The sequence below is a fragment of the Lepidochelys kempii genome, chromosome 1, assembly GCF_965140265.1.
Source record: "Lepidochelys kempii isolate rLepKem1 chromosome 1, rLepKem1.hap2, whole genome shotgun sequence".
Taxonomy (NCBI): domain Eukaryota; kingdom Metazoa; phylum Chordata; order Testudines; family Cheloniidae; genus Lepidochelys; species Lepidochelys kempii.
The window spans coordinates 198418707-198441559 of NC_133256.1; the positions used below are offsets into that span (position 1 = coordinate 198418707).

At 41.7% G+C, this 22853-nt stretch overlaps 1 protein-coding gene across 2 annotated transcripts in view; it reads right to left on the reverse strand.

Annotated features, from left to right (window-relative positions):
- NME7 (NME/NM23 family member 7) overlaps positions 1-22853 on the reverse strand; it is a 169711-nt gene that overhangs the window by 712 nt on the left and 146146 nt on the right. The window lies entirely within an intron of this gene.

Genomic DNA, 22853 nt, shown 5'->3' on the forward strand with positions numbered 1-22853 from the left:
CTGAAACAAATCAACTGTACTTGGTTTGCAAGAAAAAAATCTTGGCTGTCAGAATGTACTGGAATCTGGCTGTATTTAGGGGGTAAAAACCCTGAGTGTTCCTGCAGTTAGTAAATACAGCAATAGCCAAGTCAGGTACTATATAACTTTAATGGGAAGCGATTGTTTTTAGCACTCTGGTCTTTCCATAATTCCCTTGCAACAGTAAAAAAAAGTTCAACATCCCATTAAAAGTAAATATCCTTAAATCAAAATTAAGTTCTAAAGCAGCACTTAACATTTAGTGACAATCCAAGCCTATTTATTTTACTTCTAGGATCTCAGTGCCATTTTTAAGTTACATTTCAAAACATAGGCCTGCAGGTTCCTCTCTCAAACAGGTCCAAAACCTTTGCGCTTAGGAAAGGTAAGGGCTCCTACATATTGTATGCTGTGGGTACATGAACTGTTTTAGACCATATTAACCGAGCAGCAGGGGTTGTGCACTAATCTAACAGGAGTAGCTGAAATGTAAATGTAGTGCTTACTGACCAACAAACCTGTACTCCAACTTCTGTTAATCTGCTGATGCCTCAAACTTCCTTAGCACCTAATGCACCTTTAAGGCTGAGTTGGCAGTTTAACACCCTTCTAAAAATGTGGCTGAAATCTTAAAAATTGGACATCACTGGCAGCTTGAGGCCAGACAAACAGTAGGGTAGTTTATACAAAATCATAATCACCAGAAACCTCCATTTAATGAGAATGTACCTCAAAGGCTCAGTAACTGAGTTGTTCACAAATATGGTTCCAACTGTTAAGGGTCATTCACTTGTAAAGGGTTTGTAGGGAGCTCTAGGTATGTCAGTCATGCATGGTAGCTCCAGTGATTTTTGGGGGGAAGAGGTTGGCATAGGCATTAATTTTCAATGAGAGAATTTCCATCTCCAGCAGTTTGAAGAAATGCAGCCTTAAGAGCAAGAGCCAGTCTTTCAACACTACAGCTAGAGAAGTTTTTGTGAACACCACTAGCCTGAAAAAATGAAAGCATGCCTTTCACTCACTTTAGGCACACCTGAGGCCCTGCTTGAAGAACCTTACTGTGGTAAAAACAGAGCTCCTACCACAAACCTAATTAGGATTATCTGCCGTTTTGCAATTCATGACAGACTTTAAAAAGGTACATTAAGTGTTAATAGAACAGCACTGTAGCTTCACACACACCACAGAGTTTCTACACAATTTCTCCTGCTTTTCTATGCATTCCCTAACACAGACATCAGACTTGATTCAATTATGATAGTCTAAAGACTTTAAAGGCACTAAAGAAAATTGCAGTGATTAAAAGGGCATGTTCCCATCTGAGAAGAAGGAAAAAAAAAAGATGTGGAAAGTGTTAGCAGAAGCAAGCCCCTCTAATCAATCAGCATTTTCAGAGTGGGTTACCTGTAGAAAGCTGAAGGTGGTACTCCTGTCCCCATCTCACAGTTAGGAAAGGAAGACACCCAGAAGTAGGAACAGAATCCAGGTCTAACTCCCAGTTTGATTGCCTGTGTCACACTACTTACCTTGATTCTCCTGTAAAACCAAAGGTGGAGCCTCTCAAAGCTGGACTGCACTGTTTTTCCAACTCCCCACCACAAACATGCCCCTCCCCCAATATAAAGTATTTGCAACTGGCAGAATCCAATGGCTTGGATTAGACTTTCATGACTGGGAAAGTATCTTTCATCACGTGTGGCATAGCAAAATACAGTTCCTTTGAAAAATCACCACTGAGTAGATAGAAACTGCCCAAAAAGCATTTAAGAAAGGGCACATCAACATCATCTAAAACTATCCCACCAGGAAGCTCTTTCTGCATCCAAAGAGTCATCCCAAGGAGAAGTCTGGAAAGCAGAAACTTGCAACTAGGGCCAGGCCCTCATTTTGCATGGTACGGCCTGGTGCTTGAAATGAGTAGTATCGCCATATCCTCAGTACAACAGCAAGACAATCACTGCTCAGAGAGTCACTAGGTAAAGTCCTAGCCCCAGGGAAGTTAATGAATTTTTCCACTGACTTCAATGAGGCCGGGATTTCACCCCTAGGGCAAGAGGATTAGAAGAAAGGCAAAAGCAGCATGGTTAAGTAGAACAGTCCATTTTTTTATGCTGTCACTTAGACTCAGACTTTAAGGTCAGAAGGGACCAATATGATCATCCAGTCTGACCTCCTGCACATTGCAGGCCAGAACCTCACTCCCTACTCCTTTAATAGACCCCAAACTTCTGGCTGAGTTACCGAAGTCCTCAAATCATGGTTGAAAGACACTTGAGTTACAGAGAATCCACCATTTACACTAGTTTAAACCCGCAAGTGACCTGTGCCCCTTGCTGCATTCAACCCACTTCTGAGGTCAGTCAGTGACACAGTGGAACATGAGTCTCTACAAACAAGACCCCCTAAGAAACCAGTTTTAATTTAGGGACTGCCCACCAACCATACTGCTGCCCTGAACTGCTCTCTGTAACAGCCAAACAGTCCTCTTTGATTAATAGAGGGATAATGCTTCTAACAGGGCACTGAGTTTGGTTTTTTCAGTTTATGCTATCCTTTTAAAAGAGAATCAAAGTATGCTAGAGGAAATTGGTGGGAAGGCATTTACCAATGTACCATGCCCCAGAAAAAATACTCCCAACAAGAAAGCATGAGAGACCATCAAAACCCCAGCCCTCCCTTTTCAATATAATCAAATGTTAATATTAATAGGAAGTTGTAGTGACACACAGTCTCCAGTCCTGACTCACGCTCCATTGTGTTGGTCCTGTACAACAGAGGCAGTCCCTACCTTGTCCAGCTATATGTATACACCAATACCCAATTAGGTCTCCCACTGAACAATGGAGATAAAATGTCTGCTCTGTGAAAATCATCTGATCAGACTCTCGCCAAAGGTATGTACATTTATTAAGCACATGCTACAAGCCACAGGGTGAAAGGCTGGCTTCACTGAACTCAATGGAAGTTTTGCCATTGACTTCAGTGGGGTCAAGATTTCACCCATAGGTTCTACGTGTAAACTTCAGGAAAAACAAAACAAAATTCCTTCCCCCCTCCCCCCTCCCCCCAAATGAGCAATAAATTATATTTTTATTTGATATCTGGGCCCCATAGTAAATTCAGAGGATTTCAGTCACTAAATTCTATACCAAAAAAGCCATCCAATGTACAAATGCAATCCAATATAATTAATATTAAAATAATATTGTAAATTGGTTCCCAAATTTTGCTCTTCAGATTCAGTTGAACTACACTAAGTATAGGAGTTGGGAGAAAAACCCACTCTTGAAATCCTACAAATACTACATCTACACTAGCCCTGAGAACCAAATAGTACTCAAAAAACACTGCACCAAAATCTACGCTGCATGCATACATGCATCGTTGGGGGGGGGAAAAAGAGACCAAAAACCAGCTGGACTTTTGGAGAATCATACACAGAACCTTCATAGCAGTAGATACATAAGAATACAGATGTGTAAAACAGAATCAGTGACCAAAAATTAAAGGAAGAAACTGGAAGATCCTAGCTGTGTGACTTGTGAATCAGTGTTGCAAAGGAGACAGATAGACATTTTCTGCTCCACTGTCAGAAATACAAGTCCTCCAATCTATCATACTTGATAGAGACTTTCCATTAAAAAGTCCTGAGAAAAACAAAGGATGGCGATAGCATCACATAGCCTTGGGCACGTTTCTTCCTATGTCTACACTACGAGCTAGGGGTGTGATTCCCCCGGCTCACGTACACATACTTGTGCTAGCTCTCGTGGAGCTAGTGAGAACAGCTGTACAGCTGCAGCGGTAGTGGCAATGAAAGCATGGCTGAGCCGTACAAAATACAACCCCACCGAACACTGGTAGCCATTGCCCTAATGCGAGTCTGTGTCCACATACGGAAATCACCCCCCAGCTCATAGCATAGACATAGCTGGAGTCAGAGGTGAACAAGAATGACCGATGGAGATGGGATAAAAACACAAAAAATGACTATGAAGCCTGACAGGATACTGGATACTTAGACTGTAACAGAGCTGTTTGGAATTTCTGTTCCATAGGAAATTCCGACATTTAAAAACAAGGTCCCAGTTGAGAACAAACAGCCAACATTTTGAAATGTCCCACAAAATTAAAATTCCAAAATGTTTCGATTTGGGACCACTGAAACATTTCAATTCAATAGCGTCAGAACATTTCAAAAGGTGGTCATTTTGTTTGGACTTATTTCATTTTAACTTTTATATTAAATTGATAACGTTAAATTAACACTAATATTATAACCGTATATTTGATATTATGTGTATAAGTAAAAACATTTCCATGCTGTCAAAAAAGTTTACACTTTTTTCCATTTTAAAATTATCAAAAAAATCGGTACTTTTCCATTAAATGTTTTGATGTTGACAAAGCTGCATATTTCAATGGGAAACTGTTTTGCTGACCATCTCTAATTGTCAGTTCTTCAGGGGCAGGGGCCATCTTACTGTCATATGTTTGTACAGTGCCCAGTAGCTGGTTCAGGACTAGGGTTTTAATGTACTAGACCTACTTTTCACAAATAGCCCAGGTCTGTGTCTTTGTAAAATTTTATCAGCATTGTGTAACTTGTCTAAAGAATTTTGATTTCAGCTTGACTTATGGAGCGGCCTATCTGCCATCAACTTCAAATTTCAGGGTGGTTTGTTTGTACAGTAGTGACTTTGTAAAAGCTTCCATTGCACTCAGTAGAGCTGCTACTTCCGTATTGCTTACATGGTATATTATCAGCTGTCTATCTAAACACTCTGTTCATGCTGCCAGATTGACTCAAGTGTAATTTTTTACAATAAAATGATTTCTCTCTCTGCTCTTGGTGAGATAGGCTCCTGGATTCCAGAGTGACAAGCACATTAAAAACACCTAAGAAATACAGAGAGAGACACTTAAAGGCAAACTCATAATAGTTGAATTTGAGAACAAGCAATCTTATGAATATACATAACGTCATTAAGGTGTTGTAGACCCCTGATCAGAACAGAGTTAGTTTAAGCCTTAGAATGTCGGGGTTCTTTTCCCATCTCTACCCAATCCTCTCAACTTGCGAAAGTGTAAATGTGGAACACAACGTGTGTCAGAGAACCAAAATGAGGGGGACAAAAAGCAGGAAAATTAAAATGCATGGGATCTATTCCTTCAGTGTAAATAACTCTGTTTTACCTTGGTCACATGATTATGCATTTCTAATTTAACTAATTTTCAACAATAAAGGGAAGAAGACACCAAATGTGGGCGGAATATAGGTAACCTGGGGATTTCGAAAGGTATAGCTCTGCCACTGACTTGCTGTGATGCCTTGGGCAAAATCACATCATCTCTCTGGTCCTGTTTCCCAATTCATTAAATGTGAATAATACTTCATTAATGATTGTAAAATGCTTTGATGTGTCTAGATGAATGTCACACTTAAAATCTACATGACTAGTACTAATAAAGAGTGTTAACTACAGGTGCCCTGTTTATTGCAGCCTGGGTCTCCACTTGCATGGCCTCTCTGGAAGGGAACTCTCTCACACTAATGACTCACTCCTGGTTTGGAGAATCTCTCTATCTTTTAAAATAGCTTTTATTGCATTGTCTAAAACCCATACAGAACGTTCTGACAAACTTCAAAGGCATAACAAGCACAATAGGTACTGTATAACCTACAAACTATGTGCCATTATGTTCTTTCCAAATACAATTATGTGGATTAGCTGCCATAGACTCACTGTAAAATCTGTTAACAATTTACATGTATATAGTACAGAGGAAGGATCTGCCTTTCTAAAGACTTACTCTCAGGAGCTGTGCATTGCTGGGCAAGATGCTACAATGATAAATATGGCTCTGGGTAATCAGTAGCAAACAGTGCCCATCTATTTCCCCAATTACCATAATCTGTTTAATGAATTAGCGCTTGTGAAAGATGGTGCATTGCTAGCTGTAGAGTGAGGCCAAGGTTGTCAAAAATAACTAGTGATTTTGGGTGCCTCTTTTCTAGGCCCTTTGGAGTGACCCAATTTTCAGAAAGCGCTGACCCATGCCACCGGAGAAACAGGCCCCTTTAAGATACCTCTAATGGGGCATCCAAAGATGGAGGCAGACAGATCACTAGATCACTTAGCTGCAGTCACTCTTTACTCAGAACCCTGAGACAGCACGAACAGCAGGAGAAAAAGCTTCCCCTGCACAACACGAATGTGCCTCAATCTTGACCCGGAAAGGGAAATACAGTCTCTATAGTCTATTCAAAACTTTGGCCCCTTTGCTATCAACAAGGGGGCCAATTAGTGCCAAAGACAGTAACGATTTTTGTCTGTGGACATTTGTCCTCCAAAGACAACAGTGAGACCAACCAGCCAAACTCATTTTGCATAGGCCACCCAATGGCCTTTAAATGGTGGTACATTTCAGTTACACTCACTCCTCCCTTGGGATGGATTTGAAGGAGAAGGTGAAAGGCTCTGTATCCCATTACTAATCTCAGCAGCCACCCAACCTCCAAGGAAAACTGGGTTATAACATGACGATAAGCCCACTCTGCTTCCTGCTCATGGAAAAAAACTGCAACCCTCTGACTCCAACAAGACCAAGGACCTCACAGGGAGAGCTCTAAAACTGCTGCATTCCACAATGGACACTGCAATACTAGGACTAGCGAAGATGATAATTCCATCTCTTAAAGTGCAGAATAAAATAGCCGCTTCCAAACTTTCTACCCTCTAGCACAGAGGTGGGCAAACCACAGCCTGTGGGCCGCGGGACCGTCCTGCCTGGCCATTGAGCTCCCAGCCAGGGAGGCTAGCCCCTGGCCCCTCCTCTGCTGTCCTCCCACCCCCACAGCCTCACCAAGCCGTTCTGCCAGTGCTGTGGGTGGCAGGGCTGCGAGCTCCTGCCGGTCAGCACAGCTGCTGGTCCTGGTGCTCTGAGCAGCAAGCGGGGGTTGGATAAGGGGCAGGGGATCCCGGGGGACAGTCAGGGGGACAGGGAGTGGTTGGATATGCGTGGAAGTCCCGGGGGCCAGTCGGGGGCAGGGGTGTGGATAGGGGTCAGGGCAGTCAGGCAATAGGGAGCAGGGCAGGTTGGATAGGGCATGGGGTCCTGGGGTGGCAGTTAGGGGCAAGGGGTCCCGGGGGGGGCAGTCAGGGGACAAGGAGCAGGGGGTTTGGATGGATCGGAGGTTCTGAGGGGGGCAGTCAGGGGGCGGGAAGGGGGCGGATAGGGGGTAGGGCCCAGGTTGTTTGGGGAGGCACAGCCTGTGCTACCCAGCCCTCCATACAGTTTCGCAACCCCGATGTGGCCCTCAGGCCAAAATGTTTGTTCACCCCTGGTCTAGCAGTTTCAGGAGTTTCCACAGTTGTGCAGGCAATAATGAAATCCAACAACGTCCTGATTGTATCACTCATGCAAACCCTTCTCTTTTCAACAATGTGCATCCTAAAAACAAGGAGAGGTTAGACAGAAAATTAAAAAGGAAAGCAAACCAACTAACTAAGCATCCCAGGGAAATAGAAAGGTCTCTTAGGTGTAGGGCACAGCAGAGGATTTCAAAGTGAAAAAGTAGAGAAATTCACAAGTGAGGGTATTCCCAAGAAATGGAAACTCCCCTTAAAAAATAAAGAGGAGTTTAATGCTAATACAAGGTGCCAGCTAGCTAGACAGCCTTAGAGACCAATGTTCTCTGTTTAACCATGGAATAAGTACAAAATGGGCAGTAGCAGTATACCTTGGCACAGAGGCGGATGATGACTTATTGGGGCATTGGGCACAAAGAACATTTGGCCCCCCCATGTCTCGCAGGCCCTGGGGCACTGAGTTTGAAAGATATGGAGATATGGAGCGGTGGTGGTGGCAGGGACTGCGCTTCACAGTGGGGGAGCTGGTAAGGTGATCAATCCCGCCCCCCTGCAGCGTAGCCCTTGCCCAGGGCAGGTAGAAGGTCCAGGGCTCCCCACAGCGGCCCAGGCTCCCTGGGTGGCTCTTACCACAGCCCAGCTCCGGCTTCTTGCCTGGCCAGAGGGCAGGGCCACAGTTCTGGCGCCAGAAGGTCCCCCACTTCTACACAGCTTCCAGCGCTCTTGCAGGGGCCCCCAAATTGGCCAGGACCCCATGGGCCCATGTGTTAATCTGCCACTGGCTTGGCAGAATGCCTCAACCCTGCCCTCGAGTTGAAAGGGTACTTTTTGTTATTCATGGTCCATTCATCCTTGGCCTCTCAATCTGAAACTGCTAAGCGCAGGGGACCAGTTAGTGTCAGTTTTGGTAGTGATGATTTTAGCAATGTAGACTCTTTCCCAATGGAAACTAGTCTAAGACCCCTAACTCATTTCACAAGTGTCACCAAAAGGGTAATAGTAATTTTCAGTCATTTCTAACCTGTGCTGAATTAGAATCATCAGCCAAGAGATGGAAGGCTCCATAGTCTATTATTAATTCAGAGCCAGCCAGTCCTCCTCCAACTGGCTGAGAGAAATGCATGCAATTCATCAATGCTATCTCTCTGAAACCATTTTGACACTGTACCCCCACTGAACCAGTGACAGGGCTCCAGGAACAAGGTCCAGGTGATAATGTGATCCATGTGACTTTTACTGACCCATGGCACTGAGGTTTTATAACTCTTTAGGAATATCTTAATTTTAAATCACTAATGGGAACTCAAATACCATTTTGGCCATTAAAGCTGCTCTCTACATCAGTATAAACCTTGCTGAGACCTGACTGCACTTTTTGACGGCTAAGTCTGAGTTCTGTTTTAGATGCTGTTGAGTCACTGCAGTATTAACACAGCAGCATGGATTAAAACACTCAAAAAAAATATTGCATTTTTACAACACCTCCCATCCCAAAGGGTTTTATAAACACACTGAGGTACAAACAAGGGAGACATTTTACCCACCACTCACATGCAGTCACCTCTGGGGTGAGACCCAGCAGCTGTTTAACAGTTCACAGCAATACCACTCAACCAACAAAGAAGTGAGGAATAGCTCTTCCAGATGAAACTGCAGAGAGAATTTGGTTCCCTGTTGGACTTTGGTCAGGACACCAAGGTTACACCTCTTTCCTTCTTACCAAAGTGCCAAGGAATTTGTAAGGAACAAAACCGATCAGGAAGGGCCAATTTGAACTATTCACACATACTGGCAGGTTCTAAACCAACTTTGACCACTGACATAAAAGACCTGGGCTTCGTGGCAGAGAGCTCAATGAACAGCTCTTTTCAGTGCATGATCATGATGAAAAAAACAAACAAGAGGGTACTCCACTTTAAGCAATAGAGAATAACATTAAAAATATTGTAATGCTGGTGGCACACGCTCATCTCAAATGCGTGTTCAGCTATGAGTAGCCCATCTCAAAAAGTTATAGCTAAAGTAAAAAAAAAAAGGTTTAAAGAAGGACAATGGTAGTTTTCCCATGTCTTAATAATTTTAACACTAGGACAGATTAAAAAGATTAGGTCGACATCTTAGATGGGAAAGACATAAGAAGGGACATGATAGTGATACATGAAAAAAATGACGGCTACAGTAAAGGTAAATTGGGGCGGCTAATTTACTCTCTAATAGTACAACAAGAAGGGGATACAATCAATGAAATTAAAAAGTAAATTTAAAATTGATATAACAGTACATAGCTAACCAGTGGAATTCACTGACACAAGTTATTGAATTCAAGAGGAGTTCAGACATTTACAAATGTAGAATTTTTTCCCATAACTGCAATAAAAACAAACAAACAATGTAAAACTTTAGAGCCTACAAGTCCACTCACTCCTACTTCTTGTTCAGCCAATTGCTAAGGCAAACAAGTTTGTTTACATTTACGGGAGATAGTGTTGCTCACTTCTTATTTACAATGTCACCTGAAAGTGAGAATGGGTGTTTGCATGGCACTTTTGTAGCCAGCATTGCAAGGTATTTGTGTGCCAGATATGCTAAACATTCGTATGCTTCTTCATGCTTGTAGGCTCTAAAGTTTCACATTGTTTTGTTTTTGAGTGCAGTTATGAAAAAAATTCTACATTTGTAAGTTGCACTTTTATATTACATACAGTACTTGTATGAGTTGAATTGAAAAATACTATTTCTTTTGTTTATCTTTTTCCAGAGTAAATATTTGTAATAAAAACAATATAAAGTGAGCACTGTACACTTTGCATTCTGTGTTGTAACTGAAATCAATATATTTGAAAATGTAGAAAAACAGCCAAAAATATTTATAGTAAATGTAAATTGGTATTCTATTATTGTTTAACAGTGCGATTAAAGCTGGCATTAATCACAATTTTTTTTTAAATTGTTTGACAGCCCTAGAAGAAACTACTCCCGTAAGCATGTTATTTCATAATTGTCCAGTCTGGGTTCTGCTTCTCTCTCTGAAGCACCTGGTATTGGCCACTGTTAGAGACAGGACATTGGACTAGACAGGCCTTTGATCTGGCAACTCTTAAATTCACAACTCATTTTAAAGACCACAGCATCCAGTTCCCAACATCACGCTGGGATATTGATTCAGTATCAACTCAAACCACCACTTCTTGCAACATCTAGGCATATTTTAGAGGACTCATCCACATACTGACTCAGTATGTCCCTGTTTAGCCTGAGAAAGCACTAAAAGAATCATAGCACAAGGCTGCAGGCAAAAATAGTTTTAAGGACCTTATTTGAATAGCTGTAAAATGGCTATCAGTAAAAAGCAGAGGGCCTCATTTTCAGAGGGGTGGGGCATTCACATGGACTCCAAATGTAGTTCTGGGTGCTCAGCACTTCCAAAAATCAAGTCCCAGAGCTCCCTGCAGGTGAGACACACGTGAGAAAGAAGGAGACACAGCCTGGGAGGTTTCTACACTGTAACTGACTGGGCTGCCAACAACTCACAAGTGTACACCGCCAGAGCAAATGAGAGCGTAACTGGAACACGGAGAATGGGAAAGTCTGTTCAGAGTGAAATCACCACATCAGTGATTTAGGGATTTGCATACTGTTCGCGGTAGCAGGTAAACATCTATATTAAAGTACCTGAGAAGGAAGAAGTTAGTAAAGGGCAATAAGGTGAGATCACTCCCATTAGAAGTTAAAATGATACATCAAGAGGAAAATAAAGTCACTGAGAGCTGTACAGCTAACAAGCTATCCCTAAACAGCATGGCATAGATGCAAAGTAACACCTATCCAAAAGGCCCTGCTAGGGGACCATATATGCTACAGTTCGTGGCGCAAGAAGGATTATTTCACACACAAGAAAACGGTTGGTAACATTTTATTCATCGCAAGTAACCTCCTCTTTCAAGTGGGTTATTCTGAGATTTTGAGTGTCTGTGCTATTCAACTGACTGCAGCCCAAGAGATCTCTCACTATATGATTATTTTACACATCTGTGGCACTCAAAGTGCTTTACAATCTAATTAAGCCACAGAACTTCTACTCCCCTGTGAAATGGGTCAGTGCTATCACCACTATTTACATTAGTAGATGGAAAAACTGCGGCACAGCAAGATGGTGAGACTTGCCCAAAGTCCCACAAGTCAATGGCAGTCTCCTGCGCTAACCACTCAACAAGCTCTGCTTAAAATCAAACACCCACACACATATGTGGGGAAATAACTTCTTGTTTTATATTTAATTTATAGAAGTGCATCTATTGGACACTCACTCAGTACATGTAAATACCTAGCCAGAGTTAAGAAGTGAACTCCTGTCCCACTGATGTCAGTAGTAAAATTCCTAATGATTTCAGCGAGGTCAGGATTTCATTCAAGTTTCCTTTGTATTGCCTAGACTGTATTCTCTTTAGGTCAGACACCCTCATTGTGTTCTGTGTTTGTGCAGTGCCTAGCAGAGCGGGATCCTGGTCCTACCTGGGGTGTGTATTTGGGAAATATTACGCATGACAGGGGAAGTGATTTCTAAAGTTTGTGAAAGAACCTTAGTTCAGGATTTCCTGCATTTGTAGTGATTGTGCTAGCTAGGAATGGATATCAGCAGCCTTCACTCCATGTTGAACAGTGTTTTGTGTGATTAAATTTATGTATTTATATATATATTTATATTTATTATTATTATTTATATATATATATATACACACGAAAACTTATTGACCTAATTTAATCACACCAATGTACATTAGGAGTAGTTCCAATGAAGTCAATGGAGTTAAACTGATGAGAGAAGAGTGAGGCCCTACACAGCACAGGTATACTTAAAAATTTGCCTAGGGGAGTTCTGGGAAGGATGCTATTTGGACAAGTGACTAGTAATATTTCAGTGTGTTCCTAAAGGTGTATTAGTGGACAGAAAACAGCCTTACAGTCACACAGCTCTATACACCACAGGGTACGTCTGCCTACACTGGAGCTGGGAGGTGTAATTTCCAGCTTCACTAGACATACCCGTGCTAGTTCTGATTGAGTTAGTGAGTTAAAAATAGAAGTGCAGTTGCAGCAGCATGAGCAGGAGGAGGGGCCAGCTGTCCCGTTAGAACGTGCCCACTGTTTCAGATGTAATCTGAGACAGAAGCCAGGCCAAAAAAGCAGGCCAGACAGGCTACTGAGAGGTCAAAATATACAAAAAAATCAAAAATTTTCTAGCTCAGAACAACCTCTCTTTCTGTGAGTATATATATCTTAAAAGCCCATCTATCACATCAATCAATGGCTATCACTCTTTCCAGACTACTGTACCCCTTTCAGGAGTCCGATTTGTCTCGTGTACCCCAAGTTTCACCTCACTTAAACTATCTGCTTACAAAATCAGACATAAAAAATACAAAAGTGTCACAGCACACTATTACTGAAAAATTGCTGACTTTCTCATATTTACTATATAGTCATAAAATAAATCGATTGGAATATAAATATTGCACTTACATTTCAGTGTATGGTATATAGAGCAGTATGAACAAGTCATTGTATGAAATTTGAGTTTGTACTGACTTTGCTAATGCTTTTTAGGTAGCCTGTTGTAAAACTAGGCAAATATCTAGATGAGCTGATGTACCCCCTGGAAGACCTCTGTGTACCCCCAGGGGTACACATACCCCTGGTTGAGAACCAGCGACAGAGATGACCTCTGGCTACAGTACTGTACTACAGGACAGGCCTAACAAAGAAAATAACAGAACGCCACTAGCCGTCACCTTCAGCCCCCAACTAAAACCCCTCCAACGCATTATTAAGGATCTACAACCTATCCTAAAGGATGACCCAACACTCTCACAAATCTTGGGAGACAGGCCAGTCCTTGCCTACAGACAGCCCCGCAACCTGAAGCAAATACTCACCAACAACCACATACCACACAACAGAACCACTAACCCAGGAACTTATCCTTGCAACAAAGCCCGTTGCCAATTGTGCCCACATATCTATTCAGGGGACACCATCACAGGGCCTAATAACATCAGCCACACTATCAGAGGCTCGTTCACCCGCACATCTACCAATGTGATATATGCCATCATGTGCCAGCAATGCCCCTCTGCCATGTACATTGGTCAAACTGGACAGTCTCTACGTAAAAGAATAAATGGACACAAATCAGATGTCAAGAATTATAACATTCATAAACCAGTCGGAGAACACTTCAATCTCTCTGGTCACGCAATCACAGACATGAAGGTCGCTATCTTAAAACAAAAAAACTTCAAATCCAGACTCCAGCGAGAAACTGCTGAATTGGAATTCATTTGCAAATTGGATACTATTAATTTAGGCTTAAATAGAGACTGGGAGTGGCTAAGTCATTATGCAAGGTAGCCTATTTCCTCTTGTTTTTTCCTACATTCCCCCCCAGATGTTCTGGTTTAACTTGGATTTAAACTTGGAGAGTGGTCAGTTTGGATGAGCTTACAGGAGAGTGAATTTGTGTGGGGGGGTAGAGGGTGAGAAAACCTGGATTTGTGCTGGAAATGGCCCACCTGATGATCACTTTAGATAAGCTATTACCAGCAGGACAGTGGGGTGGGAGGAGGTATTTTTTCATATTCTCTGTGTATAAATAAAGTCTGCTGCAGTTTCCACGGCATGCATCCGATGAAGTGAGCTGTAGCTCACGAAAGCTCATGCTCAAATAAATTGGTTAGTCTCTAAGGTGCCACACGTACTCCTTTTCTTAGAGGAAAGATAAAGCATCAACAGAATTAAAAATAATATATCTACATTAGGCCTACTATTTTCTTTTTAATTTCTTTTCCATGCACAAAGTCCTCTTCATTCTTTGTGCTGAGTCACCTCTTGGTACCAACTACGTACACAGCATCAGGAAATATTTTGAGACAAAATTCCAGTGCTAGTGAACATGTGCGTAACCTCCACCGAATTAGATACAAAAGATTGTCCTGCATTCCAAATTCTTTCTATTCCGCTCCCACATCTCCTGGATAGCAAGTATCCAAAAGTCAAAGTGGTAGAAGACTTAAATCACAAACTTTATCATCTCATAAATCTCTCTGAAAATTAATTTTGATCAAGCGCGACAGTCAGATGCAAATTTCAGTCTTTCAAACTGCCTATTGTTTTTATGAAAAGTTCAAAACATTTTTCCCTTGTCATTTGAGATTATTAAAACCATTTTACTATGGATTATGCAGCTGAGTACAGGCCCCTAGTAAAAGACTTCATTGCAAGATTGCCATCTGACTGGGAAACAATGGCTTCTTTATTAACAATTTAAAGATTCTTGAAAAGAAATGCTGTACAAATGAAACACCCTTACTGAAAGGTTCATTGCCACATTCTGCGCTTCTGCTGTGTAATGTTTTACAAATTGCATCACCTTGTGAATAGTAAGAGTTAGTTCTCAGAGGCTAGAGGCTGCTTGCATGCCAGAGAAGTTAATATGTAACAAACAATGCAGGAGACCTTTGTTCAGAATGTGACACACTGAAATTTCACACTAAGAAAATGTACTCTTCTTAGCATCTCTATGCTTTCCAGAGTTATTCATTCACATACTTTATTAGCGTGTTTGTCATGCAAAGTTTGATGCACCAAAAAGATTACTTTTAACATTTGCATCCTTTAACAAAGAACTCTAGTTTTACTACTTCTTATTGTGTGGTGTACTGTTGCCAAATAGCATGAAATAATAATCAATCAAACAAGTAATGTTTTACACTCATATAAGGTCTTTCATCCCGCACTGTGACATAAACCATACACAGCAACCGACTCATCCATCCCTAAAATCAACCTCCTCTGGGGTGGAATGGGACAGCCATTTGACAGCACACCAGAGTCCCTATGCAGTGGTTTAAGATAGGAAGAGAAATGTCACATTGAAAATTCAAGTTGGCATTCACCAAGACACTGCATCAAACACACCTCCCCTTGTGAAAATTGCCATTAGATATTTAATGACACCACACGGGCAGTGTTATGTTTTTCCACACTCAAAGAGCAGCCACACACCATTACTCTGAATGACTTATTTTAGATCAAGAGAAACAACAGAACAAGAAAGAACAAAAATAAAATCTCTTTGAGAAAGCACAACGTGTGCTGCCTCCTCTGGACCCTGTGTGACAACTGTGCATCACAGATTGGCAGCAGCCCCTATGGAGAGCAGACTCCTACAAATTACAAGTGCAAAATACACCAAAAACTCAGTCAAACAATTATATGCACCACTGGCATGATCTCCAGTTGCACAGCAGCTCTGAAAACCATTGTGACACTAAGCACTCCTGTAGTCACACCCTACACGCTATTGTAATTACCTTTGTACAAAATATGCCTTGTGAGGTACCATCTGAATACTAATAACTTACTGATCATTAATACTTGTGTGTGACATATGTACATGATAGGTACTAAGAATTATGAGTAGTTTAAGTATTGACTCCAAGGGATCAATGCTTCCTTTGACTATCCAACAACATGACCTGTAGGACCTACTTGATGAGAGTCATTTATGGAACATCCTTGAAGTACCTGTCCAGCCTGACTCTGCTCAGTTTATGAGATGATCACAGTAAAAGGTGGTGCCTTCCATTTCTATAAAGTTGGATCCCAATTAGCTGAATTTATGTTGTCTGAACCTTGATAACAATTGTATCTGTGTATCCCACTATCTATCAAGCAATTGTAAGCAATTTGTACAACTAAATGGTGTTACTTATGGTTTCTAAGCCATTTAACCAAGTCATTTAGTTTCACTGCTAGGATGCTGGGCAAGAGAAAGAAAGGTTACTTATCAGTAGCAAAGACTCATGTAGATTGTCAATACACAGCCCCACAATTGGGGATCTCAGGGCATACTTGAAATTTAAAACAAACAAACTAACAAGATAGAAAACACCGTAATAAACGGCTCTCTCAGTGGACAAATGAAGGGCATCCCACTTCAAGAGGTCACGTACATGCCTGCAAGATATGTTAAGTATGGGGTAAGGACAGGGAGGAACAGAGACGCAGACAGGGATTGAGGAGGCTCTGTTCAAATCCAGGCTGAAATCCTGCCTGAGACAATGAAAAATCCCATGTCTTCCTACCCAAGAGAAACAGAGAGCAGGATGATCACGAGGAGAAACACAATTAACTCTCTGATGAGTTAACTGTGAATGGAGTGAGGTGGAGAGAGGGTGAATGGGAGGGTGTGGAGGAAGCCAATACAATCCCCATTTTAGGCAGCTCTGAAGCTGGAAAAATGTACATTTGGAAAAATGTAAACTCGACATGGAGAGGAATGGTAACTGTGATACTATTCAGCTAATAGAAAAGGAGTACTTGTGGCACCTTAGAGACTAACCAATTTATTTGAGCATGAGCTTTCGTGAGCTACAGCTCACTTCATCGGATGCATACCGTGGAAACTGCAGCAGACTCTCGAAAGCTCATGCTCAAATAAATTGGTTAGTCTCTAAGGTGCCACAAGTACTCCTTTTCTTTTTGCGAATACAGACTAACACGGCTGTTACTCTGAAACCTGTCATTATTCAGCTAATGCTCCTATAAACACTAACAAAGAGGCTGCCAGGCTGCTTCAGATTACGTTACCAAACCTGCAGCTACAGGAGAACCACAATTATGGACAGTGGGGACACCCATGCTAGTGTGGTGTTTACTGATCACACTCCAATATTGTGTGGTATGAGCTCTTTCATGCTCGCAGAGCTCAGATGCCTGGAACCCCATGATGAATAAGGATATCTGTCTTTTAATCATAGCACTGGCTGCAGCATACCACAGATTCCACCCTTCTTCTTCCTGGTTAAACTGGAAGTTTCCTCCACACTCAGACCACTTCTGAGCACACTCTCACCACTACCAGGGTCCTGTCCACACGTTTACACTAGAAAAATTAGTAGCCTTATTACAGAAGCTACTCCCATCAGTGGTAGCAACAGCTTATAAACTAATTTTTCTACACAAGGTTGAGATGTTTTTACTCAAACCCTGACAACCTGCTCTGAGGCATGTCTTAGCATAGACATAAGCTGCATCACTGCTAGCAGTGTCTCTAATATGGCTAGTGATTTTCCTAGCACGGACAAGCCCCAAGAAGCTGAATCCCTTCAGATGTCATGGATAGGAGTTTAGAGCAGGTGGTGGAGAGATGCTCCGACACAAAAGCGCAAGTCTCAATGGAATGGCCGATGGCCCCAGATTTGCACGAACCAGCTCCAGAGAGACATGCTTTACAAAAATCCTTAATACTTTATGAATATTTCCATAAAACTACTTGTACTGTACCGGTTTGGTGACAGCGTGAGAAATAAAAGCTTCCATGCTGGTCTGCAGGTCTAACACAGCAGGTTTTCAAAAAGATTGCTAATTATACAGACTCCTGAGCAAACCCCCTTTAGAAAGCTTCACTCTTTACCCTCTGTAAAGACTCTGGGGAATATATGTTTTAGGAAAAGTTAGGTATTGAATAGTACTATTCATATAATAGCTATTCATGTAAGAGGATTTTACACAAGTTGCGTTTGTGGCAAAAGCTTTAATGAACGTTAAAAATTACAAAATAATTCAAATTTCATGGGTTCATTGAACATGAAAGCAGAATCTGGTCTTTTACAAAGTTTAAGATGTGTCTTATTTATGTACAAATATTAAATAGCAAAGTATATTTGGATAATGGTTGTGTAACTTGACAATTAAGGGCCCAATTAAGCAAAGTGCTGAGCATTCCTGACCCCCACTGAAGTCAGTGGGAGCAGAGGACACTCAAAATCAGAATCACCTTATAGAATCAGGACCAAAAATGCTACTATTTCTCAGATCAACTGTGTAGTAGAGTAGACTTCAGAGTGCATTGTTCATGTAGTTTGCTGTTACACTGATTATAGACGAATTAAGGGCCAGATTTTCAAAGGTATTTAGGCACTTATAGAAGCAGATAGATGTCTAGTGGGATTTTCAAAAGCACCTAGGCACTTAACTCCCAATGATTTTAATAGGAGTTAGGCACCAAGGCCCTTTTGAAAATCCTACTAGGCACCTGCTTCTTTAAGTTCCTAAATACGTTTGAAAATCTGGCTCTCCATAACTACATTTCTGAAAATGGGAGTTAAATGTTTTTGAAAATATTACTCAGTGTGTGTAGAAGGGCTCAAACCCGAACTGTGAGTCTGAATGCTCTCAAAATGCAGGTCTGTGCTTTGCATTTCAATTCATATCAGGATCCAAACTTCCTATCTGAACCCAAATCTTCACCAAGATCCTAACTTCTCCCTGAACTTTTTGAAAGGTTGATCCCAGTCTCCGTCTAGATCCTAGCGCTTCCGTTCACTCCCACCTCAAACTAAAATACTTAAGTCATGGACTTTGTGCAACTCTCAGGGCCGGCTGCAGCTCTTTTGCCGCCCCAAGCAGCGAAGGGAAAAAAACAAACCAAGCCTGGTTGAGCTGCCGCCGAAGTGCCGCCAAAGAGGAAGAGAGGGACCGCCGCCGAAGACCCGGACATGCCGCCCCTTTCTGTTGGCCACCCCAGGCACCTGCTTCCTTCGCTGGTGCCTGGAGCCGGGCCTGGTAACTCTTAATGTTATGTGATATGTTTGTCGATGGCTCTCTCCTTCTCATGAGGGGGCAGAGTTAAGGGTTGCTGGATATTTCTGAATGCTTGATTGTTGGCATGTCTAGATTTCTTTAAGACTGCATGAACCTTAAAAGTTACATTCTTATCTACACCACCCTAACATACATTTAAACACTTAGGTTTTATTAGTTGTACAGTCTTGGTATGTATTTTTTTGTAACTGTTTTATAGTTTAGTAACCTGAATTTTAAGTAAGCAAAGTTTTTTTGCCTGGGAATGTCCTCAAAGCTGTATATCACGTAAGCTCACCAAGCAAATTGAGATGAAAATTTAGATTATTACTGTATGGAAAACAAGATTTAGTTTCAGCTTTTTTACCTGTCAAAAAATTCCCTGGTTAGCACGTTACCACATAAGTGCACCATGTCCCTCAGTTACATTGGTGCTACCCCTTGACTTCAAACAGGTAATGGACAGCAAAATTGGGTCTAGGTTTTTTTAATTTTTATTTATTTATTTATTTATTTATTTATATTTAAGGTCAATCTTTTGAGCCACTCCTTGCTATATAAACAATGAGGAGTCCTTGTGGCACCTTAGAGACTAACAAATTTATTTGGGCATAAGCTTCATGTTATCACCATTAATATATACTGATGCAAACATGCAAGGATGTAAACACATATACAGAGGAATAATTAAGGTCCTGATCCAGCAAGGTGAAGAGCACTTTAGATAGATTTAACTGCACATCCAATGACAGGTTTCAGAGTAGCAGCCGTGTTAGTCTGTATTCGCAAAAAGAAAAGGAGGACTTGTGGCACCTTAGAGACTAACCAATTTATTTGAGCATAAGCTTTCATGAGCTACAGCTCACTTCATCGGATGGTAGCTCACGAAAGCTTATGCTCAAATAAATTGGTTAGTCTCTAAGGTGCCACAAGTACTCCTTTTATTTTTCCCATCACCCAAATTATACCAGAAATAAAAACAGAAGTTATAATTTTATGAATGAAAATGTGCTCTCTGTCGTTACAGCCAATGCTTCAGGCTAAACTGCAACTCCACCCTCCTGACTCAGTCACCAGAGTTAATCATTAACTCTGAGGTGCTTGGTGACTAGCTAAAATGTGGAGTAGTTTGCAGAACAAAGCCAAGAGGTCAGGGTCGACTATAGAGAGCCAGTGACAATGAACTGGCTTTTTTTAAGTTGCTTCCTCATTTTTCAGCCTGACAGAGTACTACCAGGCAGCAATGAAAAGTTAGTGTGCAGAATTAACAAACTTGACTAAAAGTTATTTTATAATAATGTTTGTTGCAACACCTGGGATCTAGTTCATTTCAGCTTTCCCTGTACTCACAATGGTCCACACCTGTAACTCTGGGATGCTATTTGTGGGAGGAAGGCCACAGTCTGCTCCATCCCAGCAGTGTTGGACTAAGTCAGGATCCTGCACTATCCAGGTCAGTGAGAGATTAGCTATCAACTTCAATGACCTGAGATCTGGCTGCCCTCAGTTACCTACTATCTCTCTCTCTTTTAAGAGGTTGAAGTACTTTGTTCTATCTGTGGGCAAGCTGAACAGCAACTGCCCCAAATAACACTCTCCAAATCCAGTTCAGGTCGATCTTTAAGCAGAGGTTATTAGTAATTTTGCAGATGCCAGAGAGAGAGAGAGAGAGAGAGAGATCTTAAAATAACCAGCACGTAGAAACAGGAATACCTAAATGAATCCTATGGAAATCAGGGGTAGCCTGCTACTAAACAGCACTCAAAAATCAATTGAAGAGTCTGTCACAAGGTTGAAAAGTTCTTCCTCTCTCTCCCAGCCTAAAGCAGTCTCCTTCCTTCTTCCACTCAGCAAATACTGACCATACATGCCTAAGGACACGGTGACAGGGTAATCAGATGCCCCTTCTCGGTCTCAGTTTGGCTATACAAGGGCAAATGTCACAAGTCTGTATTAGGATTTGGGGATTGCCCCATCCCCAGTTTCCCATCTGCAAAATGGTAACCACAATACTCCCTCTGACCATCTTGTCTATTTAGAATGTAAGGTTTTTGGGGCATGGATTGTCTCTCACTATATACCTGTACAATGCCTAGCACACCAGGGCCCCAATCTTGATTGGGCCTCTAGGTACCAGGATAATACAACCAATGAATAATCCTCCTGCTGCTGCTTTGGTCAATAACACATAGGATTAAAGTTTTCCTTTTACAAACATACTGGGACAAATTTATCCTCCCCAGAGCAGAAGGCCACTCTCTGCGTCCCTTGTGCACACAGGATATTTGCACTAGAAGTGGGATTCGTCAGGGAAGGGCAAGTGAGGTGTAACAAATACGATTGCCAAGGAGCCCTGGGTTAGAGGCTGCCTGGGCTATGCAATGAATGAGCACATATGCTCTCAGTTTGGCCCTGCCTTCTTTTGGGGCAGCAACAACTGGCTCCAGACCACCACTCTGACAGACCAAGGGCTACAGGCAACTCACTCCAGGCAGACTTACTGCCTCTGGGCTTGCAGCCTATGTTCCGACCCAGGAGGTGAAATGAGTCCATGTGCTATTCAACACAAAACAAAATGCAGTTATACAGAGCAAGGCAAAAAAAATAAAGTAAAAGCTCATAAGTTTTCCCACCATTATTTTTAACACTAATTTTGTGGTTTGTTTTGCAAAGTCTTGGTTGCACTTAACATTTCACTTTTTGCCAAAAATGTAGCAGAAAACTTTGCTATGAGATTTTCACACAAAATTTCTGGAAGTGACTCAGCCGAGAGACAGACAGACAGAGGTGGAGCTGAAACTCAGGAGTTCCCATGTCTGTACCCAGGTCACTCCAGCACACCTCTCTCAGCTGGCTGGAGTGCAGGGATTTGCATACTGTCAAATTGTAGAAGCCAGGGCTTTGTTGGTGGCCAGAGTAGAGGGGGATGCATCTGGGGAGCTCATTTTCTAAACAAGTATCCCAGGGATGTGATGCAGTGCAGAAATAATTCTACACCAAAAGGTCTGGCTTTTATTCAGGTAGAAAAGTGACTGCTAGGGTCAAGTTTCTCCTCCGTTTGGGCATTACAAGGGATTGTTCTCATATTGGCATGAGAACACAATAGGCCAAATTTATCTCTGGCATAACTCCATAAAACTCAATGGAGTTATACCAATGATGAATTTAGTCCAGTCTCTCTCAGCTAATCAAGTATCCAGCAATGGCACACCAAGGTTTCATGGCAGCAACATCTGCAGCATCATAATAGTGGCAGAGTGAGCAAATTTTCCATGGAAACGTATGAAACTGACTAGATCCTGCCAGCTCCACTATGTAGTGATGGGGAACCATGAGTGGGACCCACAAATTTGTCTCCTACTGGAGAGTGAATTCACTTTCTCTGAAGTTCACCTAGTCTGAGGCCCAAAATATTTGATATTTTGAATTCAATGTATTATTAAAATGCTAAATTATCCACACACAAAAAACTCATTACCATAGCACTTTTCGTAAGATCAGCGGTTTGCCTCAGAGTCTTGACCAAAATTTCCTCCTGTTTGTGTTCATTTGGTTGCTATACTCCACTCCAGCAGTGGCTGCACTTCAATGCAGTTGTACAGTATATAGAGAGATTTAAAGCACTTTGAGATGAAAGGTGGTACATTACTATTATTATTACAGAAATAAAGGTCTAGTCTATGCTATTCAAAGACCGAGACTTTGGGGATTTGCTATGAGGAAATTTGTACAAACCCTCTCCATCTCATCCTCAATAAGCTTTTCAGTGCAGTCCTTCCCTAGGATCACGCGAATGCATATTACATCACTACCATT